The sequence below is a fragment of the Stomoxys calcitrans genome, chromosome 4 (assembly GCF_963082655.1).
Source record: "Stomoxys calcitrans chromosome 4, idStoCalc2.1, whole genome shotgun sequence".
NCBI lineage: Eukaryota > Metazoa > Arthropoda > Insecta > Diptera > Muscidae > Stomoxys > Stomoxys calcitrans.
The window spans coordinates 138,068,369-138,095,551 of record NC_081555.1 but is presented as its reverse complement, the minus strand read 5'-3'; the positions used below and the strand labels follow the sequence as shown (position 1 = coordinate 138,095,551).

The 27,183-nt window shown below is 35.1% G+C and overlaps 1 long non-coding RNA gene across 1 annotated transcript; it reads left to right on the top strand.

The window, feature by feature from the left end:
- The first annotated feature begins 829 nt into the window (after positions 1–829).
- Positions 830–26,757, top strand: LOC131996654 (uncharacterized). The gene is made up of 3 exons (XR_009397917.1): positions 830–1,346; positions 26,162–26,415; positions 26,474–26,757. It is a non-coding gene; the product is annotated as an uncharacterized LOC131996654 (long non-coding RNA).
- The last annotated feature ends 426 nt before the right edge of the window (positions 26,758–27,183 follow it).

Here is a 27,183-nt window from a genome sequence, read left to right as displayed (position 1 = left end):
GGGACTCTAATGAAAGGTATTTGAGAGTAGAAAACGAATTTTATATCCAATTTTGAAGCCAAGTGTTTTGGGGTATGACCTAAAGCACCCCTTAAACTGAACTTCATTTCCGATGGGAATAAAGAACGAATTTGATATCTATTTTCAGTAAAAATTGCTGGTGGTCGGCCCAGCTCCAAAACACCCTCCAAACGGTCAATTTTTACCGGCCATGGCAATATGGGGCTCAAATTAAAGGGATTTGGAAGTGCAGCACGAATTTGATATCCATATTTGAGTCGAAGTGTCTAAGGAGCCATCCAGAAACCGAGAAGAGGCCAATTCTCACACATCCATGAGTGATTTCCGATTCAAGTTTAAACTCAATGATAAGGGACCTTTTTTTATTGCAGAGTCCGAACGGAGTCCCGCAGTGCGCACCTCTTTGGGGGAAATTTTTTAAATGACTATGCATAGCATTGTACCTCGCAAATGTCGCCAACATTTAGAGGAGATAAACACCGCTTTGCTGTGGACATAGCCGAGATTCTTAAGCACCTAAGATTTACTCCTTAAAAAATTGGGGTAGTTTTGACCGACAGGCGGAAGAACGTACGGTGCAACGTACGGAAGAAAATAAAAGTTTAAAAAATTAAATATATAAATAAAATATTTATTATTTTCTTGTTTGACATGTCCCTCCCCATTGACATACAATACAACTCCTCTTACGTCAGATAAGATAATATAGACCATACATTAATTAAATAAGAAAATACTGTGTACATACATTTCTCAAAATGTCAAGAACAAACCTTTCCTGTTTTCCTTGGGTGAAAACGTATATCTTGAAAAAAAAATGCATAGCTGTTGATTTTTATCGAAGTAACGAAACAAACAAACCTCGCTATCATTTATCTTCATGGTGTGCCACATTTTTTTTCATTCATTCGTTTCGCCACAGATAGATGGAGAATAAAAAAATATATTTTTTAATTGAAATGTCAATATTTATCAAGAAACGAAAGAAGAAAAGAGAGAAAAAAATAATTTTAATAAATTTATCTCCAATAAAGTGGAGTCAAACGAATAACAAAAAATTAAAAGATACATGTTGTGTGACAGACAGAGTAAACAAAATACCGGCCGGTTAATATAAAAAAAAATCGCCTTGTGCTTTGCAATCGCGAGCAGTAATACACATGTGGTCGATGGATGGAGAAATATATAACGAGAATAAATTCTTTTATCAGCTTTCGGCATGAACTGCTATGGCAGTGGAATACGGCAACAAGCACGCGTTCACAAACCTGACGATAAATATATCAAAATATGACGTTTGAGAACAAGTAGACGTAGGTACACAAGTAGGTATTAATAAAGTTTGCGGTTTATGTTATAAAAAAATTTATTTTAAAATTCCTCAAAATATTAAGTTAAAAATTTCTATAGGAAATCTTCAATTCAGCCTGGCTGAATAAGGTTTCCTATAGGAAATCTTCAATTCAGCCTGGCTGAATAAGGTTTCCTATAGGAAATCTTCAATTCAGCCTGGCTGAATAAGGTTTCCTATAGGAAATCTTCAATTCAGCCTGGCTGAATAAGGTTTCCTATAGGAAATCTTCAATTCAGCCTGGCTGAATAAGGTTTCCTATAGGAAATCTTCAATTCAGCCTGGCTGAATAAGGTTTCCTATAGGAAATCTTCAATTCAGCCTGGCTGAATAAGGTTTCCTATAGGAAATCTTCAATTCAGCCTGGCTGAATAAGGTTTCCTATAGGAAATCTTCAATTCAGCCTGGCTGAATCAGGTTTCCTATAGGAAATCTTCAATTCAGCCTGGCTGAATAAGGTTTCCTATAGGAAATCTTCAATTCAGCCTGGCTGAATAAGGTTTCCTATAGGAAATCTTCAATTCAGCCTGGCTGAATAAGGTTTCCTATAGGAAATCTTCAATTCAGCCTGGCTGAATAAGGTTTCCTATAGGAAATCTTCAATCCAGCCTGGCTGAATAAGGTTTCCTATAGGAAATCTTCAATCCAGCCTGGCTGAATAAGGTTTCCTATAGGAAATCTTCAATCCAGCCTGGCTGAATAAGGTTTCCTATAGGAAATCTTCAATTCATCCTGGCTGAATAAGGTTTTCTATAGGAAATCCTCAATTCAGCCTGGCTGAATAAGGTTTCCTATAGGAAATCTTAAATTCAGCCTGGCTGAATAAGGTTTCCTATAAGAAATCTTCAATTCAGCCTGGCTGAATAAGGTTTCCTATAGGAAATCTTCAATTCAGCCTTGCTGAATAAGGTTTCCTATAGGAAATCTTCAATTCAGCCTGGCTGAATAAGGTTTCCTATAGGAAATCTTCAATTCAGCCTGGCTGAATAAGGTTTCCTATAGGAAATCTTCAATTCAGCCTGGCTGAATAAGATTTCCTATAGGAAATCTTCAATTCAGCCTGGCTGAATAAGGTTTCCTATAGGAAATCTTCAATTCAGCCTGGCTGAATAAGGTTTCCTATAGGAAATCTTCAATTCAGCCTGGCTGAATAAGGTTTCCTATAGGAAATCTTCAATTCAGCCTGGCTGAATAAGGTTTCCTATAGGAAATCTTCAATTCAGCTTGGCTGAATAAGGTTTCCTATAGGAAATCTTCAATTCAGCCTGGCTGAATAAGGTTTCCTATAGGAAATCTTCAATTCAGCCTGGCTGAATAAGGTTTCCTATAGGAAATCTTCAATTCAGCCTGGCTGAATAAGGTTTCCTATAGGAAATCTTCAATTCAGCCTGGCTGAATAAGGTTTCCTATAGGAAATCTTCAATTCAGCCTGGCTGAATAAGGTTTCCTATAGGAAATCTTCAATTCAGCCTGGCTGAATAAGGTTTCCTATAGGAAATCTTCAATTCAGCCTGGCTGAATAAGGTTTCCTATAGGAAATCTTCAATTCAGCCTGGCTGAATAAGGTTTCCTATAGGAAATCTTCAATTCAGCCTGGCTGAATAAGGTTTCCTATAGGAAATCTTCAATTCAGCCTTGCTGAATAAGGTTTCCCATAGGAAATCTTCAATTCAGCCTGGCTGAATAAGGTTTCCTATAGGAAATCTTCAATTCAGCCTGGCTGAATAAGGTTTCCTATAGGAAATCTTCAATTCAGCCTGGCTGAATAAGGTTTCCTATAGGAAATCTTCAATTCAGCCTGGCTGAATAAGGTTTCCTATAGGAAATCTTCAATTCAGCCTGGCTGAATAAGGTTTCCTATAGGAAATCTTCAATTCAGCCTGGCTGAATAAGGTTTCCTATAGGAAATCTTCAATTCAGCCTGGCTGAATAAGGTTTCCTATAGGAAATCTTCAATTCAGCCTGGCTGAATAAGGTTTCCTATAGGAAATCTTCAATTCAGCCTGGCTGAATAAGGTTTCCTATAGGAAATCTTCAATTCAGCCTGGCTGAATAAGGTTTCCTATAGGAAATCTTCAATTCAGCCTGGCTGAATAAGGTTTCCTATAGGAAATCTTCAATTCAGCCTGGCTGAATAAGGTTTCCTATAGGAAATCTTCAATTCAGCCTGGCTGAATAAGGTTTCCTATAGGAAATCTTCAATTCAGCCTGGCTGAATAAGGTTTCCTATAGGAAATCTTCAATTCAGCCTGGCTGAATAAGGTTTCCTATAGGAAATCTTCAATTCAGCCTGGCTGAATAAGGTTTCCTATAGGAAATCTTCAATTCAGCCTGGCTGAATAAGGTTTCCTATAGGAAATCTTCAATTCAGCCTTGCTGAATAAGGTTTCCTATAGGAAATCTTCAATTCAGCCTGGCTGAATAAGGTTTCCTATAGGAAATCTTCAATTCAGCCTTGCTGAATAAGGTTTCCTATAGGAAATCTTCAATTCAGCCTGGCTGAATATGGTTTCCTATAGGAAATCTTCAATTCAGCCTGGCTGAATAAGGTCTCCTATAGGAAATCTTCAATTCAGCCTGGCTGAATAAGGTCTCCTATAGGAAATCTTCAATTCAGCCTGGTTCAATAAATTTACAATACCATACTTTTACGTTTAAAACTTTTTAAATTCCTTTAAGTTATTCTATATCTTTTTTTTCGTTTTATTTACTATTAATTTTTTTCTTCGCACTTTGCATTTTAATTTAACTTGTTAACGTGTTATGATGACGAGAACAATGCCAATAATTAAATCCTGCCTCTTTTAATAATAGTTTTGTACAGACTTTGGCTTTTGTGGTTTTTTAGTCAACATAGCAACACAAGTGACACACGTACACCATCATATGTTTATTTTTTCATAAAAACATATTTTATGTGAAAAAACCATGAATAATGTTATTATAAACAAAATGAAAAGCTTAAAAGCGGGGTGGGGAACATAACATAGCAAACACAAGCATGTGTTGTTTTTGTGCAGCTAAATGCATTGATGTTAAATAACAAAAAAATCAGGTCATTTATAAATCCTTTTCTTTGCCATTTTGTTCCTCTGACATATTATCTCATATTTGTGGTATTGGTGGTAGTCTGTTGGTCGTCCGCTTGTCTGTCTGTCTACTCTTCCCCCACAACAACTTGCTGCTGTCAATTGTCATAGAAAAATTGTGTTATTGTTCCGTACAGAACAATACTCAGATGGTAGTAGTATGAAGGGGCATTCAGTGACTGACAGACCGGCTGATTCGCTCAGTGTAATCCTGTGTTTCAAATCAGCCAACCGATTCAAGAAGCAGAATAAACATAAATAAAAGGATAGCAAAAGTGGGTCAGTTATGGGGTCAACAATACACAATGCACTCTATATGGCCAAAGCAAAAGAAAAAGAAAGTCACAATCAATTGTGCCTTGGCAAATACAGAGAGGGCGAGAGAGCAAAGGGGAAAAAACAACAAGGGATGCATAGAGACCAAATGTCATTGCCTACAACTGCGTTTGAGTCGGTGGGAAATCCGAAAAAAGTATAGAAAATTCTGAATTGTTTGAGAAGCCTTAGAAATAAGTTGGTGATGAATTAACTCTGGACAAAAAAGGATTACCTAACCAATATGTCATTATTGAAATCAAAACCTTATTTAAACATTTTAGTAAAGCTTTAAACACAAGTTTTGTTTTTGCTAAGAAATTTTTAAATTAATAAATTTATATTTTTTGTTTTAGGTTGTCACCAAAGAGTCCAAAAATTAAAAAAAAAAATAAAAGCTTCTAAAATTTGTCTTAAATATTTAAACAAAATGAAGGCCTTACATTCAAATCGATTGCAACAGTTTTCCATGCGTCTATTTTATTTCTTAATAGCAAAATACTCATTTTTTATATATCTAACCTTCAGAACTGGTTTTCCTTAAAAGCCAGATTGCGAAATCATGCATTCACGTGACTATGACCAAACAGCAAAGTGACCATTGCCAAAAGTAAAAAATTACCAAACGGCAATTCTTAAGTAACATTTTTGCAATTCATGGCAACAAAATCAGCTAAAATAAATTAAATCCATTGTTTTATAAAGAAAACAAAAACGCCCAATGATTGCCTTCTTTGCACAACAAGTCATACAATTAAGATCACTAGATGTTATCTTTTAATTAAAATCATACACCTAAAGGTAGGATTATTGGAATTGCTAAAAGCGTTGATGTGGGTTAAGTTAATAGAGCACGTGAGCAAAATGTTAAAATAATTTAAAGAAAGATATTAAAAGTAATGATACCATCATTTTTATACCCACCACCTTGGGATGGGGATGTAGGATGTCATTATCTAGTCATTCCGTTTGTAACACCTCGAAATATTCATCTAAGACCCCATAAAGTATATATATATTCTTGATCGTCTCGACATTCTGAATCTATCTAGCTGTGTCCGTCCGTCTGTCGAAATCACGATAGCGGTCGAACGCGTAAAGCAGGCTGCTTGATACTTTTGATTGATGTAGGTCGTTGTGACCCCAAATAAACCACTCCCACGATTTGACTTCTTGAGCCTCTGGAAGCCTCAATTTCATCCGATTTCGCTAAAATTTGGAACAAAAACTTGCGCTATGACTTTCAATAAACAGATATAGCCCCAATATAAACTGAACCATGGATTTGACTTTTTAAGCCCTTAGAAGCCTCAATTTTCATCCGATTCGGATGAAATTTGGAACAAAGACTTGTGTTATGACTTCAAACATCAATGGCAAGTATGATCCGAATCGGTCTATAAAAAGATATAGCCCCCATATAAACCGATCCCCGGATTTGACTTCTTGAGCCCTCAGAAGGCCCAATTTTCATGCGATTTGTCTGAAATTTGGAACAAAGACTTTTGTTATGACTTCCAACGTCAATGCCAAGTATGATCTGAATCGGTCTATAAAAAGATATAGCCCCCATATAAACCGATCCCCGGATTTGAATTCTTGAGCCCTCCGAAGGCCCAATTTTCAAGCGATTTGGCTGAAATTTGGAACAAAGACTTTTGTTAAGACTTCCAACTTCAATGCCAAGTATGATCTAAATCGGTCTATAAAAAGATATAGCCCCCATATAAACCGATCCCCGGATTTGACTTCTTGAGCCCTCAGAAGGCCCAATTTTCATGCGATTTGGCTGAAATTTGGAATAAAGACTTTTGTTATGACTTACAACAACAACGACAAGTATGATCTGAATCGGTCTATAAACAGTCATAGCCCCCATATAAACCGATCATGCGATTACGCTGAAATTTGGAACAAAGACTTGCGCTATGACTTTCAATATCTTTGTCGAATACTATTCGATTCTGTCTATAAACAGATATAGCTGCATATAAATCGATCCCCCGGATTTCGATCCAATTTGGCTGACATTTGGACAAATACTTGCGTTATGACTTCCAACGTCCATGCTAAGTATGACCTGAATCGGTCTATAAACAGATATTGCCCCCATATAAACCGATCCCGAATTTGACTTCTTCAGCACTTAGAGGCCCCAATTTTCTTTCGATTTAGCTGAATTTTGGATCAAAGACTTGTGTTATGACTTCCAACATCAACGACAAGTATGGTCCGAATCGGTCTATAAACAGATATACAATAGCTCCCATACAAACCGATCCCCGGATTTGACTTCTTGAACCCAATTTTCATGCGATTTGGCTGAAATTTGGAACGAAGACTTGTGTTATGACTTTTTACGTCTATGTCAATTATGATTCGAATCGGTCTATAAAAAGATATAGGCCCCATATAAACCGATGCCCGGATTCGACTTCTTCAGCCCTTAGAAACCTGATTTGGCCCATTACCCTAACTTATGACTTACATCGGTGCCAAGTTTTATCCGAACCGGTCAATATGGTGATATAGGCCCCCCTAAGTACCGATATCCAGATATGACTTCTTGAAACCAAACTAGTTCTAATGCAAACTCAGGTAATAAGCGTACATTTTTAGCGGAATCCATGGTGGTGGGTACCCAAAATTTAGCCCGGCCGAACTTAGCATACTTTTACTTGTTTCGAACGGCAAAGTTCCTAACAAATGTAGCCAGCATTAGGAGGGGATAGCCACCACTGAAATTGTTTTCTGATGTTCTCCACACCATTCGAACTCAGATGCTCAGCGTCATAGGCGCACATGCTAGCCTCTGCGCTACGGTGGTCTCCCCATTCAGGTGCTGCGCTCTTGGGAGGTTTGGTATCAGTACGTAATTCTTGACCGCAGACTAAATTGAAAAAGAAACGTGCATCGACTTCTTTTGTAGCTTTAAAGGTAAGAGATGGGTTACAAGAGACACGAGACACGTTTCATAGGCCGGGGGTGATAAACTTTGACGAATCACGGCACACAGTGGGAGAAATCGAAAAAAAAAATAGTAAAAGATATGCCGTGTGAGAACGGGTAGATATCCTTTTGGAATGGTTAGAGCTGAGGTGTTGGCGAGATCGTCGTGTACAATTTCAAGGTCCTAGGTTGTCCGGGCGCCTTTTGGCAGGCCCTTAAAGTTGATTACCGCGGTACTTCGAAAAATTGTTGTGGTTGCCCAATATTCGTTCGTGGTCCGATTTCCAAAATTTTTGCTGAATAGTGCTCAAAAATCCCTAAAAAAGGCCGCTTGAGGTATACAATATCTCCATTGGTTTCGGAGATATTCAACTTTTAATTCTTTTTTTTGCAATTTTGACTTGCTTCGTATTTTGCAATTTACGAAGGCATTTGTGGTTTGATTTTCATTTTTTTTTTCAAAAGGAATGGTTAGAGCTGAGGTGTTAGCGAGATCGTCGTGTAAAATTTCAAGGCCCCAGGTTATCCGGGCGCCTTTTGGCAGGCCCTAAAAGTTGATTACCGCGGTACTTCGAAAAATTTTTGGGGTTGCCCAATATTCGTTTGTGGTCCGATTTCCAAAATTTTTGCTCAATAGTGCTCAAAAATCCCTAAAAAAGGCCGCTTGGGGTATATAATATCTCCATTGGTTTCGGAGATTCAACTTTTAATTCTTTTTTTGTTGCAATTTTGACTTGCTTCGTATTTTGATTTTCATTTTTTTTTCATGATTTGGATTTGTGACAAAATTTACAACGACTTTGCTGCAAAAATCTTCACATCTAATTATTCAGTAAAAAGTTATACAGTTTGGAAGTCAAAAAATGTGAAAAGAGGCATTTGTAGTTCCATTGTCAATTTAAAGCATGATTTGGATTTGTGTCAAAATTTACAACGAGCAGAATTTATTTTAATTTTTTTAAGACCACTATTATCAGCAAAATACAAAAAAAAATTGCTTATATTTATTCGTTTTATCTTAGAAATACGGGAAAACTGCAATTTTGTGATACAGATTGAAAAAATTCCAAGAAAAAAATCGATACCTTAGTAATTCTTTTTGAATTTTGCATATAAAAGTGTCTCTAATAAATTTAAATTAATTTTGCCCGAATTTGATTACCAAAATACCCCTATAGGACAAAGATGGTTTCAAAATCGGCAATTTTCATGTACCCTAAGGGAGTACAAGAGTACAATTACGAACTATAATTCATTGACGACCTAGACGCCGTTCACATGAAAAGACGGAAATGGGCTGATTGTACACCGATATAAGCGGGTGGATCTCAGTTGAATGCTGCTGGGGGTTACGCATTAGAGCAGGCAAACTATCGATAATCGCAACATTCGATATTATCGATAGTTTTAATAACAAATATCGTTAATTTCCCATTACCTATACTACAAACGAAAATGAGAAGTAACCAGTAAGGAAAGGCAAAAGTCGGGCGGAGTCGACTATATAATACCCTACACCTACCCTGCAATTATAAATTCGGGCAATACATAAATATATATGTATACGAGAGCTATATCTAAATCTGAACCGACTTTCAAACAGGGCGTTTGAAAATTGTTGTTACTACTATGTATCATGCGATACATATATATGGGAGCCATATCCAAATCTGTGCCGATTTTAATGAAATCTTACAGTTATGTTAGGATACAAAACTGTCGGTGCCAAATTTTGTGCAGATCGGTTGAAAATTTTAGCCTCTACGGCCATTTAAGTGCAAATCGAGCGAAAGATATATATGGGAGCTATATCTAAATCTGAACCGATTTTGATGAAATTTTTCAGACATGTCTGTTTGCGCTTTTTTTATTGGTCTTAAAATCTTATTGAGATTCCATTGCAGGATATTGTCTGGCTTTAAACCATTGTTTAATTTTTCTTTTTCTTCTTCTTTTTCTTTCCATTCGAAGAATAGTATAGCAAGAAACATTTAAAAAGTCAGCAAAAAGTGTGTTGTTTCTAGAAGCAGAAGCAGAACCTTTATCGCGATTTCATTTTCAATCAAGAAAAATCATCAGAAGGATATGTCAAATGGATCAAGGTGCTTTACAACTTACTCTAGTTGGAATGGTTGTTAAGCACCACCTAAAGCCGGACAATATCCTGCAATGGAATCTCAATTTTTCTGACATATTAAGATCAGTAACAAAACATTCAATGCCCATGCAGATCGGTTGAAAATTGTAGCTTTTACGGCCATTTAAGTGCAAATCGGGCGATACATATATATGGGAGCTATATCTGAACCGAAAATCAAAAGCGTTCGTCCTTGAGCCATAAAAGTAATGTGCAAAATTTCGTGATGAGTGGATAACAAATACGAACTGCACTTTGATTACAAGAATATATGGACTCACAGACGGACATGGCTAAATCGAATCAGAAAGTGATTCTGAGTCGATAGGTAAACTTATCAATGGGTCTAGCTCTTCTCCTTCTTAGCGTTGCAAACGAATGCACAAACTTATAATACCCTGTACGACAGTGGTGGTGTAGGGTATAAAAATCAGGAGATCGATTTATATAAAAGCAATATCAATGCTCAGACCAAATAAAACGAAGGCTAATAAAGTCAGTTGGAAGTCATGAGAGAAATCATTGTACAAAATATTAGTCTAATCGGATGAAAATTGCGCCCTCTATAGGCGCAATGTGTCTTAAAGGATACATTTAGTGTTGGTTTGCTAATTTTTTGCAAAAAAATTAACTTTTGCGATAGTATCCATCGGAGAAATATCAATCGATATGCAGTCAAAAAATTAAATATCGATAGTGATATCGATATTTTGCCATCTCTATTACACATACACCTCGGCTGCAGACTGGAGGGGGAACCTTCTTCATGGATGACTCAGATGTCTTTTACCAAAAAACAAGAATGGGCTAAAGGTAACCGGTCCTTCTCCAGATCTTCGGTATACTCGAACTAGCCCAGGGACCGAGTGATCGTATGAGTGAACGCTTGGATTTCAGCGGTGGTTTTCCCCTCCTAATGCTGGCAACATTTGTGAGGTACAATGCCATGTAAAACTTCTCTCCAAAGAGGTGTCGCACGCCGTTCTGAATCGGCTTTAAAAAGGAGGCCCCTTATCATTGAGCTTAAACTCGAATCAGACGGCACTCATTGATATGTGAGAAGTTTGACCCTGTTCCTTAGTGGAATATTCATGGGCAATATTTGCAAATTTTTTTAATGATTGTTATAAGTATTTTAAGGTCAAACTTTTTATAAATTATGATCGACTTACATATTTGCGTTCTTAAATTTCAAAAATTCTCTCTCAATAAGGAAATGCATAATTCACAATAGATCGATTTCGAACACTTTTACTTCCCAGGTTTGAAAGAACAATCAACTAGCCTCAAAATATATTTTCTAAAAATAAAATTTGTTATATGATCAAATTAAACATCACTTACCAAATGTAAAACGGTGTTCACGACCTCACGATTTGTCACCTGCCCCACTTCGATGAGCCCGATGAGTACGGCAAACTTCAGATTATCGGGCGTTGTCATCCTGACGATTTCGTCCGGCCGTTTAATGTCACTAAACGGCGGACGTATTAAGTCCGCCATGTTGAAGGTTTTTTGTTTTTGTATTTCCGAGTCAAATAAGAGCCGAGTATATTTATTTGATAATTTTTTTTTCAAGTTGGTTTTAGTTAAGATTTTGTCCAAGCAATTCACAATAGACACAATTTTCACAATATGTTATGATATACGTTAGGGAGAGCACAAGGATTCAATGGTGGTGATAGAAAGGATTTAAGATGTGCATTATTAAACACTTGATTTTTTTCATTTTTCTTATCTTCTCGTTGTATTAAATGGTATTTTGGGTGTTTTAAAGATTTTATGGCTTAAACTTTTGCTCAATTATTTCTTCGCATATGGGTTACGATTGAATAATTGGTAGATGTTATTTGTTTTTGTATTTTTGTGATTGTTGTTGTTATTTTATTTTAAGCATTCAAAGATTTAACATTTAAAAAGCAAGCAAGGGATTTTTCTTAACTAGAAATGCTTTCAAACACTAATACACATACATTTAGACATAGAAACGCAGCGCACACATAGATTAAATCGAATTGGGATTTGATTTTTTTATTTTGGTTTTGTGTTATTTCCTTTAAATTTTGTTTTATATTTAAAATATTTTTATATTTTTTTTAAGAAAAATATTTACAATGTTGCTTAAGCAAACTTTTGTTTATCTTTCTTTTGTTAGATTTAACTTTTTGCAAAGCAATTTTTTCTACTCTTTTCTCTTGAATTTAACGATTAGCTTGGTTTTGATATTTTTATTTATTTTGTTTTTTTTTTATCAAGGATAGATAGATAAGATAGAGACGGGTAATTATTTCACACAACAGTTGGGGTTATTATTGCACTTTTTATGTTGTTGTTGTTGTTGATTATGTTTGTTACGGGTTTTACTTTTTTTATTGGGGGGGCAACAAATATTTTTTTCTTTGACTATTTTCGCTTGTTTGTTATATATTTTTTTCTATTGGTTTGCACACAATAAAATTTTTTTCTTGCCTTTTACATCCAGGCTAAGCGGGATGGAATTACTCCTCTAGGCTCACATATATTATTTTTTTACATTGTATTTTGGAGAAACACTGAAAACGAAACAAAACAGAGACAATTTATGAACATATGGCACAATTACAAGGGTACAGGTTTTTTTTCTTAAATTTTTACAAAAAGAAAAAACTACAATAAATTTATATATTTTACCAAAATTTGTTTTTATTTAATAAAAAACTAAAAGGGAATTATTGCAACAACCTTTATAAATAGAAAAAATTTATAACACAGTAATCATATCATGTTGCATACTTTCAAGATCAAAGAAAATTTAAAGCATGCTTTTAGGCAAAATATCAAAATTTGATCTATTTTCAATTAATTCCGACAAAACAGAGTAGTACTACCTCGAAAACAATACGGCAGATGAAGTCGCCGCTTGCAGTTAGGAGCCATACCATCCCCGTCATCTGCCCAGCCAATCCCACTCGACTGAGCATTCAAGGCGTAACCCATTCGTCTTCCAGAGTTTTTATATTTTGATATTCAACAGATTCTCAGAAGCCCATTAAGGGCGAAGCGAAATAATGTAATATTTTGATTAAAAAAAGTTTTCAGAATTTCATACACGTTTTTTACAAAAATTTGAATTTAATAGAAAATCTCGTCGAATTTTAACTTTAATGAAATTTTCGTATTAAATTTTTTCAGATTTTGATTTTTTTTTTCGGAATTACGGAAAATAGCCAAATTTGATTTTCAAGGAAAATCTCGCCAAAAAATTATGTCCAATTTGATATTTTTATAAAAAATTTGGTGGAAAGTAGATTTTCCAGATAATCTGACCGAAGTGTGATTTTTAAGGAAAGCTTTGCTGGAAATTTTTTATCGTTGTTTTTGTAAAAAAAAAACTGTAAAATTTAGATTTTCGCAGAAAATCTAGTCAAAATTTGGAAATTTTATAAAAGTTAGAATTTTATGAAAATATTCTCACAACATAGTTTTCATTGAAATTTAATATTCGTAGAATATTTTTCAGATTTTTGTCAGCAATCATTGAAAAAAAAAAATATTTTCCCCAAAAAATTGTATTAAACATTTTGTTTTAAGAAGATTTTGTAGTTCAGCCTGGCCGAATCTTATTAACCCTCCACCACTGAACGCATCTGACAAGTTCTGTGTTTTAATTTTTGGTAATAACGCCTTATAGAGGCTTAAGAAGTCAAATCTGAAGATCGGTTTATATGAGAGCTATATTAGGGGATGAACCGATTTGATTGTTTAAAGTCATAATAAAATTTCGGTCAAATCGGATAATAACTGAGACCTGTAGAGGTTCAAGAAGTATAATACGGAGATCGGTTTGTTAGTCACCTGATATGGGAGCTATATCAGGTGACTAACAGATTTTGACTATACTTGGCACGTTTGTCATAACGAAAAATTAAGTGGAAAATCTCAGCCAGTTCAGATAAGAATTGCGCTCTCTAGAGGCTCAAGAAGTGTAATCAGGGATCGGTTTATATGGGAGCTATATCAGCTGATGGACCGATTTGAATCATAGTTGGCACGGTTTTTTAAAGTAATAAAAAAACGTTTTTTGCGAAATTTCAGCCAAATCGGATAATAACTGGGCCCTCTAGAGGCTCAGGAAATATAATCCGGAAAAAGGTTTATATGGGAGCTATATCAGATAATGAACAGATTTGGACCATACTTAGCCCGGTTGTTGGGAGTCATTACAAAACATCACGGCGAATTCGCTGAAATTTTGCACAATGAGATGTGGTAGGCCGTTCGTACCGAGTATGGTCTAGATCGGGCTACATATGGATATAGCTACCATATAGACCCATTTCCCGATTTAAGTTATTGGGCCCATAAAATCGCAATTGATAACTGATTTCACTGAAATTTGCCACAGTGAGGTGTGTTAGGCTCTTTTACATCCCTGCTCTATGGTGTCCAGATCGGTGTATTTTGATATAACTGCCATATAGACCGATCTCCCGATTTCAGTTCTTGGGCCCATAAAAGGCTCAATTGATAACCGATTTAACTGAAATTTGGCAGAGTTAGTTGTGTAAGGCTCATTTTTGATATAGCTGCCATATATACAACAATTATGTTAAGGTTATTAGTCCGGAGAATTCTTTAATGTCTCTCTATCTTTCTATTTCGTGTCGTCGAATTTAGTTTTTTACAGAAATTTATGTCGAAATTAGATTTTTAAGGCAGAATTATAAAGAAATTGGATGTTTAGGTATATAAAAACACTGCATACCTTAAGGTCTGTCAAAAGTAAATTTAAAAAAAAATATATAGAGGCCACCGCCTATGACGCTCAACACATGGATTCGAATCATTTAAAAAAAAAATATAGAGGCCACCTCCTATGACGCTCAACACGTGGGTTCGAATCATGGCGAGAACATCAGAAAAAAACTGGTGACATTTGTGAGGTACTTTGCCATGTAAAAACTTCTCCCCAAAAGGGGTGTCGCACTGCGGCAAGGCATTCGGACTCGGCTATAAAAAGGAGGACCCTTATCATAACGATTAAATTTAAATCGGATAGCACTCATTGACATGTGAAAAAATTTAGAAAATTTTGAAGAAATTTTAGTTTTTAGAAAAAATTTTCCAAATATATTCACCACTTAATCTTCAAACATTAGCAGTCATAACTCATCAAAACAATGGCAGCACTGTTAACATTGAGAAATTTGATACCTTTTAATATTTTTACAATGTAAATTTTGCTAATTTGCTCTTTTGACTTCTATGCATAAATAAACAAAATGTAAAACTCTACTCGTTTTAAATTTATGTATCTACGTATGTATGTATGCCGAAGGGTCTCATATATCATATTTTGTAAGCATAGAGTGCAAAACAAACAATAAATTAAACAAAGAATCACAATGAAGAAGAAGAAGACTATGTAATTAAATATTTAAACGTTCTGTGAGACGATGACCATTAGGGAAGGTCAGTGTCAGCAGCAGCAGCAATTGCTACGAATATTAATTGCCTTGCATCTTAAATAAAGGCGTATCTGAGACAAGGATTGATGTGCAAGGACTTGTCTAGACAATGTCTTTCATTCACATATGGATACCGTTACATGGAGTAGCATAACACAGCGCCACCTTTGGATTATATAGTTGGGAGTAACATGATAAAAAAAAAATATTGAGAAAAAAAAAGATTATCAAAAAACTGGGGGAAAAATAAATTTACGAAATTTTGTAGAACAATATATGCTGTGTTTTATTTTCCAGACTAGCGGATTCGCTAGCTTATTGATAAATAATACACTCTTCCCGCTAAATGCTTTATACTTTAACGTTGGGGGCGCTGACACACATCCGAACAAAGATGCATGTTGCGGCATGTTTTTAGATAATTCTCTTTTATATATATTCACAAGCCCCACCAACCAGTCTGTGTGCGAAGTTCAAATTCTTTATTTATATATAATTTATCTATGATCCGAAATAGTCAAATATCAACGAAACAAACGAAATAGATCATTTTAATTTTAAATAAATGTTTCTAGGAGTTCATAAATATAATTTTTTTGAAATCTTAAACAATTTTGCCATTCCAGAACGTTTAATCATGGAATAAGGGCCCCGTAAATGTACTGTAAATGTAGAAAAACATGTCAGCTGTTTTGTTTTGCCTTATGAAAACACATAAAAACGATTACCGAACGTCTGTCGACGGTAACTGGAAAGTAGAATTCAGTAAAAATATTTGAAGTTTGCACAAATTTCAAAACCAAAAATATACATTTAGAAAACTCTTATTCCTGTTTTATGATTTCTCTGCACTTTTTTACAATTTATTGTCAATAGTCCAGGTTTAGTTTGAATGGCTAGCCCAACATGAAAAGGTGAGTTCACTTGGTGGCCAGTACATATACAGAAGGAGAAATTACAAGATAAGTGTTGGGGTCGAGCACCAATACGGCGCCATCGTATCTACGAAACCATGTTAGGACTATGTATGTCTTGAAACCGGAGCCTATACAGTCCCTGGCCCCATATTGGAGCTATCTATAAAGACCAATATATCATTCTCTCCTCTTTCGGTTGGAAAGATGACTCGACTTCTCGCACCAATTCGCGGAGGGCCGTCTTCTCCGATCTGCCCTTGAGGAATGCATGTTGTGTTCTTTTGGGCATACCTGAAGTTCTTGGACATATGACCCTCCCTCACATTCAAGTCTATTTTGGTAATAAAACTGTTTTGTTTGATATGTCAATTGCTCGTTTACATTAACAGTACGTTCACGAGAGCATAACCAGGCTCTTAATATGTTGTGTTCTTCCTCTTCTGGTTTTGTCATTCCGATTGAATGATAAAGCCATGTGTTTTTATAAACGGCGATAATTAGCGGCGATAAAATTAGCCGCAAAGCTAATCGGGGATATCATTTTTCTCCACACAAACTACATGAGAAAATCCGCTGAATGGGTAAATAAAACACCCTTATAAAGAATGTTTATAAAATCTGACCATTGTGGCGCAATGATTAGCATGGCCCCCTTACGCCTGGGTTCGAATCCTAGCGAGAACATCCGAGCAAAATTATCTTTGATGGCTATTCGCCTTGTAATGGTAGCGAAATTTGTGAGGCACTGTGCCATTTGAAAAAAAAAATGGTATGGCATCCATGACAAAATTTCGCCCAAAGATTTGTCGCCGTTCGGACTCGGCTGTAAAAAACCGGTCATTTAGCATTGAGCTCAAACTCAAACCGGACTGCACTCTTTGATATGTGAGGATTTTTCTCCCTGTTGCTTAAGGATTGGTACTCTATTCGGGTTTTCACGGGAACTGTCTCAAAAACAAATAAAAACTTGTTAAGTTTGGCCGTGCCGAACTTTGAATACCCACCACCATGGATAAATTAACCATCCTCTTTTATAACAACCCCACTACCATATCCATTGTGATATGAAAATCGGGGCTGGTCTGGATCATATTTGATTCAGGTTCCGAGAACTCTTATACAAATCACAGTTTCAGCGAAATCGGACAACAAATACGCTTTTTATGGGTCTAAGACCCTAAATTGGAAGATCGGTCTATATGGCAACTATACCTAAATTAATCCCATGAGAGCCGGTTGCACGTACCGGATTGACCCGATGGAGTCCTTCATCGCCAAGGGTTGCCGCCTCAGTGTACAACACACTGCTACAACAACAACCTAAATTAGTCTAATCTGGACCATGTGCTGGTGGAATGACGGAAAGCTGAATACAAGTCACTGTGTCAAATTCCAGCGAAATCGGGTAATAAATGCGGCTTTTATGGGCTCAAGAACCTTAATCGGCAGATCCGTCTATATATGGCAGCTATATCGAAATATAATCCGATCTAAACCATATTTAAGTCAGGAGGCTTAGAACAACTCACCATTTCAAATTTCAGCGAAATCGGGTAATAATTGCTTTTATGAGCTTAATCGTAAAATCGGTCTATATGGCAGCTTTATTTAAAACAAAAAGTTCGATGTGAACCCTATTGGCGTCGGATGTCGGGAGACGTAGAACAGCTCAAAGTTTCAAATTTCAGCTGGTATAAACATTTAAATGAAGAATGTGTGAAAAATGTGTATGCTGTTTTTAAGACTAAAGACTTAAAAGCAGCAATTAGGCTCAATTAATCCTAGTGTAATATGATGGTAGGATTGTGTTGATCCAGAAAATTTTTGTACATATGTTAAAATAAATTAAGATATTTTGTTAAAGTTTTTCACAACTACAAACAGAGTACCCTGCTTGTTTGTGGCGAAAAAACTATAATGGTTTCATTAAAGTTAAGTTCATCCCTGCCATTAAAGCTTCCATTCTCCCATAGTAATTACCTCTAATCAAAATTCTAACCAAACCCCTTTATGAACGATTTTAGTTCTAAAGTCAATGAACGACATTAGGTCAGACAAATGACAGGTAGCACTGTTTAGCAACACTAGAGGGGAAATCCTAAAAGGAAGCACGTAAATGAAGAAGAATTAAAGTCGAAAAGTGATTTGCCACACAAGTGCATTAAAGAGACAACAACAAACAAGCAATATCAAACTATAGCCAGACAGCAAACGAAAAGATAACAAGAAAACAAACAAAAGCAGTCAACTGTCATTACCTCATAAGTTACGCATCGCATATACCTGGCTACATATCGATTCTGACTGAGACAGTCGGGCTTAAGAAGAATTCAAATGAATAGCAGTGTTTATTTGTCAGCACAATGACTTGGAGAGTTCGAGTGTGAGAGAGAGAGGGGCATTATCAACCTCTCATAACTTCTCTGCCATCATCTGACGTCAGGAGTAGGTAAGAAAATGAATTTGGAGGCAATGGGGTAATTGTAATTGCGATTCTACACGTTATGAATGTTAATTAAACGAACACGACCTAAGGGGTAGACTAAATAAATGACGGAGTCAAGTAACGAAGGTAATGGCAAGGCATGCATGACTGCTGCTGCTGCATTGGTAAGATTTTTAAAGCCGAAAAAGCAAATAATAATCCCCATGTGAAAAGGAATACAAAATAGCAAGCAACAGCAAACATGACTGACAAAATAATAATGCACAGACTGAACAGAAAAATATAAGAAAAAAACACTATAAATGAGATAAACAAATAGTAAAATAAAATGCACAATATATTAATGTTACTGTTGCTTTTTTTTCTGCTCCCGCCACACCGCTGAACCACTTTTAAAGACATACATACATACATACCTACTACATTGGCTCAATGTTAACCTTCAAAGAGGGTTGATTGTCCGCAACAATTCGCCGGGTGTCTGTTGCGACCCTATTCCTATTTTGTTTCACATAAAAGCCGGTGGATGAGAAGGTGTATCGATTTTTTTATGAGCTATTTTTATAAAAAAAGGCATTCACTTTCATTAGTTATACACATTTACGAGGCGTTGTTTTTCTTGGTCTTCTCTGATTAATAAACCGCACACATATTTTTTTGGGAACACCAAAATAAAAGTGAAAAAAGCGAACCACAAAGCTAACGAACCACGTTTAATATAGACACGTCGTTTGCTACTCCCATGATGAAAGGTAAATAAAAGTTTCAGAGAGAGGCTAAATATATTTTGGGGGAAGAGAATATCGGCGTAGTTAGAAACAAAAACAAATAAAATACATATTAATTTGAGAGCGCCAAGTGGAAAAACAAAGCGTTGCCAGATCAGTAGTGATCGCAAAACCGAATGGTTATAAACGAAGCATAAAAGGTATTACGTAAATTTGAATAGTTTTCTTTAGAAAGAGCATAGATTATTAAGGTTAAGGGAAAATTTTAGCCCCACAAATCAAAGTAGCTAAGAATAATTACAAATAAGAGATAGACTATATTTATAAAATAGGTATCAATTATTAAACAAAATGTAAGGCCGGGTTTCTCATTGTCTGGTTGCAATTTATCGTTTTGATTATCTTCTGGTTTGATAATCTTCTGATTTTCTGAATATATGCTTATTGCTTATCCTAACGATAATGCCGGTTAGCAACTTATGGGCCCGATAAATATAGCTGTGGTTTGTTTAACGATTGCTGCACTTATCCAGTAACAATTTGCCAATAAAAATTTGCTTCTGTGGGAAAAAACATCCAGCAGAAATGTCCAACCTCTCAATTACAAAGCTCTCGAAATGTTCTTCGCCCTCACACTCTCTTTCTCTCTTACTAAAAACGAAAGACTTTCCGCAAACGTTTATGCAAATTTTTCAACACGCGAACACTCTGATTGCTGCGTAATGTTGCCATACATTCTAAATTACCTTAAAAGTGTACGAGGAAACCAAATTTGTTAGATAAAATGGTTCATATATTATTCTGCAAATTAGTTTTTAGTAGTATTTTGATAAAATTTAGCTAACAGTGGTACAATTTTATACAAGGAGTTAAAATAACCGGTAAGTCAATTTAGGTGTACTACACAGTTATCTCCGTAAAAAAATTAAATAAAAGAATGCGTTAAACGTAAAGGTAAACCAATTTAATAAAAAAGCTACCTCAATTTATAAAACAACAAAAAACTGTTTCTTTGAAGAAAATTTCGAATGAATTTAAGAAATCGGTCAAAATGCGTGTGCAACACGTTTTTTAAGTTGGGCCAACATGATAAAAAGAAAGGAATTTTCGTTGCATTTTTGTTCAGTCTTTTAAATAAATATTTAGCAAATATACCACGTCCACTTTTATTTTTTTTTGTGATAAAACTACGGAAACAACACTATTTACGTTATTTTGGTAAATTGTGTTGTTTCCTGGTGGTGAAACATATGATTAGATAGGTGCCTATATGTCTTTTTATTGCAGAAAACGCTTTTTTGAGGATTTTTAAAATAAAGGAAACAATGTTTTGTGGAAACTCCACAGTGAACGATCCTAATACCTACAATTTTGTTTTGGTATAATATAATCGTTAGGTTTCGTTACAAATTTAACTAAACGATGTTCGTTATAAGTTACAGAATTGCAGTACAGGTTCATTAAGTAAGATAGCGGGAAGCGGTTAGCCGACATATATAAATTATTTTTTTAAATTTTAATAGTATTTCCCAATGAGTATGTCAACTTGTTCTCTTTTTACCTTCATTCTTTGTTCACGTTTTCTCCTATTTGTGACATTTTTAATCGGCACATTCTGACATCTTTAATGTTCATGGGACCTTTCCTCTTTGTTTTCTCCGCAAGTGACAAAACCTTCTGCTACTCAACCATAACAATAGACTAAAAGTGCATAATATTATGTTAAGAGATGCCTACCTTCAACCTAATGATACTGGTAGAAAAGACTTCCGCTAGGGAAAACTTTCTCTGTAGGTTGTGATGCGATGCTAATGCACATCCCCTAAAAGCAAGAAGTTTGGATGTTCATGAAATCGGTGAGCTAATCATCGAGTACATTATGTATTTTTTGTTTTTGAACCTCGCGACTGGCTCGGATAAATACCAGCCCTGATGCTCAATTTTCTATCACTTTTGCAGCATTTTCGATCATATTTCAGAAAAAAGTCTAATGAATCCTATAATGAATAATTCAATTCATTATGAAAATGCAAAAAAGTCATTAATCATCTCTCGATAGCGAAATTCATTCACCCTTACTGTTGATCAACCTCATTTTCGAAAAAGTAAGATCACATGATCCCGCCGGACCATAAATCGCACCAAACAATCACACGTTGAGGATGGAGAGGTTTCTCAACAATGGCTCATGGGTTTTCCGAGCCCCAGATGCGGCAATTTTGCTGTATAGCGGACCGACCCGAAAATGCTTAAATTTTGCGAACTGTGACTGCAAGTTTCTCACCATTTTTGTGGTGAATTTCAATAAAATTGCTCCATTTTTAATAATGGCGTAGTTTCTACTTGTCAATAAGCTTCAAAAGTGACTGCTATCGGGCGATGTACAATCTGTCGATGTACAAAGCGTTCAATGGATTCGGAATCGTTATCCTGGAAGAAAAGAAACTAAAGGCATTCGGCGAATGACGACCACCAATCTCTAGTCGGGAAAGCAAAAAAATTATACAAATCTGTAAGAAAATTAAACTCTATCTAATTGAGTAAAACATTTCTCTATAGTAATTTAAATCTGGATAGAGGTTTTCCTGATAGTTTAACTCATTTCAATTAAAAGAGATAATTTAATTATACACAATTCAATTTCATACTTTGAATATAAAAGTAAACGGCGTGTTGAACAGCGTTCAACAAATATTCAAAGTTATAAAAGAACTCAGCACACTAAATCCCTCCCAAATCGGATTAGAACCTAGCTCGGTTTATACGTGTAGACCGGTTTTCTTATGTGTGACAAACTATTGAGTATTTGGTTGGAAACTGAACCAAATACTCAATAGTTCGTCCCATTCCTCCTTTAAGCTGAGTATTCTTTTCAGCTTTTAGAGCGAAATGCTGACAAACTCCATATAAAAAAAGTCGGCGAAACGATGGCTAAAAATATGCGGAAAAGTAGTGCTCTGCTAAAAGTGAGGAAAATTACAAAAATAATCAAAGTGACAACACTTGAAACCGTTGCCGTCATCATTTTTGTATGTTTTATTGGTTTCAATCGTTTGTTTATCTTCATTTATTTGTGAAAAAATAAATTAATGTAGGAAACAGTAAGTGCAATTAAAAAAAAACGTTTTTTAGTATTGAAACGAAAACATTTGATTGCTGTAATATTCCCCTTTCGCGGAACAATTAAAAATTTCAGCGACTATTCCGAAAGCAGAATAGAGCAACACTTAGGTCAATTTTTTGTTCTTCGATATTGGATATTTGTGGAACAATTAAAAATTTCAGCGACTATTCCGAAAGCAGAATAGAACAACACTTAGGCCAATTTTTTGTTCTTCGATATTGGATATTTGTGGAAACTCCAATTTATTTTCCAAATAGGAGCACAAGTTCTCTATAACGTTTATATCAAGGGATTGTGGGTGCGAATCCATATTGCTGTCGCAATTTCATAAGAACCCCACGTGCATTCTACGCCTTATGTTTTAGTTGGTTATCCTGGTAATATTTGAGTCTGTCCCAAAATCTATAGATTTTGAAGGAGAAATTGGTACCTAGGATGGAAAAATTGGGTATTTGGGACAGACTCAAATATTACCAGGATAACCAACTAAAACACAAGGCGTATAATGCACGCATATACTTCTTATGTAATATTGATCCATTATAGATCAATACATAAAAGCAGGCCATGTCATGCCGCTGACATGCAACTCTAAACCATCACACTTCCTGCGCCGTGTTTTACTGTAGGGCTAAGTTCTTCACTTGGTTTTCGCTAAACGTTCATCTGTCCATCCGAACAAAGAAATTCAATTTACTTTCGTCCGTGAATAAACAGTGCTCCATCACGGGCGGCAACCAATTTCACTCTCTTAGCTTCGGAAATAACGTATATCTTGCAGGCTTGCAAACACCATTTTTGTTTATTTTATGCACTTAGTTTAGGATTTTTCTTTATTTTATGTATAATCCATTGCTCATCAGAAGAAGAAAACTTTTGTGGTTGTCCTGGCTTGAGCCTATTTTCAACAGAATTGTTTTCTTTAAAACTTTTTTGTTTGTCGTGGCTTGAGCTTGACTGACTTCTTTGAACAATAGCACCTATATCATGCAAGGACAAACCATGCTGCAATGATTTATTATCAATTATCTAACTTCTTTGGATATTTAAGCACGTTTCATACAAAATTTGTTTTGCTATACTTTCTTTTACTGCGTCTACTAAATTGTCGAAAGTTTTATTTAGGGGATACTCGATTTAACCATACCATTAAATGAAGATAATGCGGTTTTTGTATCAAACGGTTTGTATAGAAACAAAGGTATCATATGAAATTTACAAGTGTCACAGAAATTTTACCTATTATTTGTTTATATACTATATTACTTTAAAGCTGTAATTTAAGATATGTCCATTCGCAGACACTTTCCTTTCAGGAAAATCTAAATTTAAAAAATTCATATTTTGATTCATGATTTCGCTAGCAAAAAGCTAACATAGTGTCAACCTTTACGTTTGAACTTCAAATGAACATTTCTATTACACAATCTTCCGAAAGATATTCCTTAAAGGAATAGTTTAATAGCAATTCTTATCAAATCTCCATAATCAAAATCTTGACAATATTATACCTACATATATATATATTACTTGCAACAGTAGGTACTTCACACATATTACCAATAATGTGGATGCTTACTGCATAAAACATTTTCCATTTTTTTTAACCTTTTTTGTGTTTTTATCACATCATGCAATAGGAATTTTACACAAAACAATTTATTACAAATCTGGCACCTTTGCACATGAGAAATAAAAAAATAATAATAACACAACTCACAAACACACACACACGGGAACATTGAAACACACCAAATATACTAAGGTAACATTAATTTACTATTACTGCTTTTGCTTAATTGTTGTTGTTCTTGTTGTCATTGCTATTGCTGCTGCCAAAGTTCCGTCAGAAGGGAGAATGGCATAGAACACCAGAAAATAAAATCAAAGAGAGTAGTTATCATTAAAAAGGGAGAGCAACAAAAAATTCACTCACACACAACAAACCGACACACGCGTTAACCAAAGTAGATACGAACGAAAAAAAAAATGGTATTCACTGAGTAACGTCATATGAACGTGTAGTGTTTTATATGTTGTTTTTGTTGTTTTCATATTTGCTGCTGTTATTATTATTATTGTCATCCGTTGTTGGTTGTCTGTTAGTAATCCAATATAAAAAAAATGCTGAGACAGAGACAAGTGTAATACAAAAACCTATTAAATGGCAGTATCTTTACTAAAAGGAATCAAATAAGAATCCAATTGCACTCAATGGAAAAGAAATCACTAGCACTGCAAACTACCTACTTCCCAAAGGAAGTTCCCATTGAAATTTGGTATATTTAAAATGAGATGAATGTATTTTTTGTAGTTGTTGTATTTTTTTACTCATTCAGGAAAGGCCATAACCTCACATTCGGTTATGGGGGTAAATGTGAGAAAAACCGGTATAAATTATTTGATAGAGGAGAAATTGCTGGCCATATTTTCCCATTGGCTGCTAAAAGGCTGGATTTCACAATTTTTTGTTTATTTTCGATATGCTGGATTTTCATCCAAGGCAGTTAATTTTACCACTAACCAGAGTTGTTGCAATGTTTTGAAGCCAAAAACCACATTTTGGAAAAATCAATGAATGGACTCTTTAAAACACATTTGCGTTAGCGTACTAGCACAAAAACAACAACAGCAACTACGTTACGAAACAACCACTGTTTTTAACAAAAACAAAAAACAAATAGTAAGTAGTTGAGAAAAAACTTTACAAGAGCTATTCGTAAAATATTCGCAGCAGGAAGAACAAGCAAGTGTGTAGTGTGTGACAGGCAAGGATGACAACACAAACAGCAGCAGCACCAACAACAACAATTATAATAATAACAGCAGTAGGCAGTAAAATGAAAAGATGGATGGATGGGATGTATGAAAAGGAAAAACTCCCTTAACTCCCCCTCCACAAAAAAATACATTATAGCTGATTTTGTGCTACAACACTAGGAAACCATAGCAAATTCCTTTTTTTTATTATTTTTATGGAGGGTAGCACTTAACGTTTTCAAAATTTTCCTATTTTTGTTTTTTATTTACTGTATTTATTAATATTTTTCCATTTTTTATAATTTTTTTTTTCAAAATTTTTCTTGCTCCCTTTTTCACCACTTACACTTTTCACAGGCCCTTCTTCTTTTTCTAGGGGTAAACTTTGAAAAATTCTCTTTTTTTCCTTTGTGGCTTTATTTTGTTAATATCATAAGCAAAAAAAAACACAAAATTGTACAACACTCACACTCTCTTATCTTATTCTCCTTTGCAACATTTGCAAAATCACACACGCACACCCACACTCTCATATTTTTGAGGGCTACACACAATTCTATCCAATTCTTTTTTCTTTTGGCCTTTCATTTCACACGGCTTCTTATTCGTCTTGGGACTTCTTACACGATTCTTATAAGCCAACAGCAACAACAAAAAATTAAAAGAAAAAGACTCAATTCCTTAAATTCAGATTGGCAAATCACCTTTTTTGTATTTGATTGACGAATTTCCTTTTGGCTCCTCACAGCCAGTTATGAAAATTCCAAATTAAAATTTCTAGCAATGATTTTCTTTTTGGCCCAAGAAAAACATGATTATTCACTTGATTATATTTTTTCCTATCTTTTTTGGTGTTTTTCGTCGTTGCTTCTTTCAGCGATAAGGAAACAACTGTGATTTATCCGAAATTCATTTTGATTGTGACTTTTTTCCTGAACTCCTGGACAAAAAATTCTAAAATTGTTACACGCGAACGTGCTTACACTCGAGATATTGAAAAACGACTGTTTCTCTGTTTGGCTTGCGTTATGGCTTTGTTTGGGCCGAAATTGAAATTGCAGAGAGAGTTGCCCCCATGGGCAAACACAGAGAGAGAAAATTCTAGTCTCTTGTGCCATGATAGACGACGCGGTAGGTAGTCATATTTTACAAGTACTTGGTAGTTAAATACAACCCTACCTTTATATAGAAGTAAACAACAAAACGAAATGTCTTTTAACCAGAGAAAAAGAGAACTGGCAGAGAGTGAGTCAGAATAATGACATCAGGGATGCAAAAAAATGTAAGCATGTACATAAGAATTTGGAGCAAAATGTTATCTTGACACATTGCTGCTAAATGACAAGTGTTTGTACCCAACAAGAATGGGAGTTAGCAAACAAGCGATAACAAAATATGTAAAAAAATTTAACAAAAAATTATTCTTTGAAATCGAATTTGATGCCAAATGAACACGAGAAATTGTGGAATGAATGATCCAACCAGCTTTAAAATAATAAAAAATTTATGTTTTCAAAAACTTGTCGTGGCTTACACTATTCATTTGGTATGACGGCTGGCGAAAATTATAGTAAGGTCAGGATGCACTTATAAGGTGAGGTCATGGAGCAGCTGAGTACAGTTTTTTTATTTTTGTTTTGATTTTGAGTTTGCAATAAATCTAAATGTCAAATGCTTGTTAACACAGGTGTGACGAGGTTTTATTAGATTCGATATTCCACACATAAGAATAATACACTGTTAAAATGACTGAATATATAACTTTAAAACGCATTTGAAGAAGATAAATTGTAAAACAACGTTTATTTCTATAACCACTTTGACATTTGCATTTACGGCATTTGCCAATCAAGTTAGTTTTTTTGGGTGTAGACTTTTGTTGCTTTGCTAATGACGCTG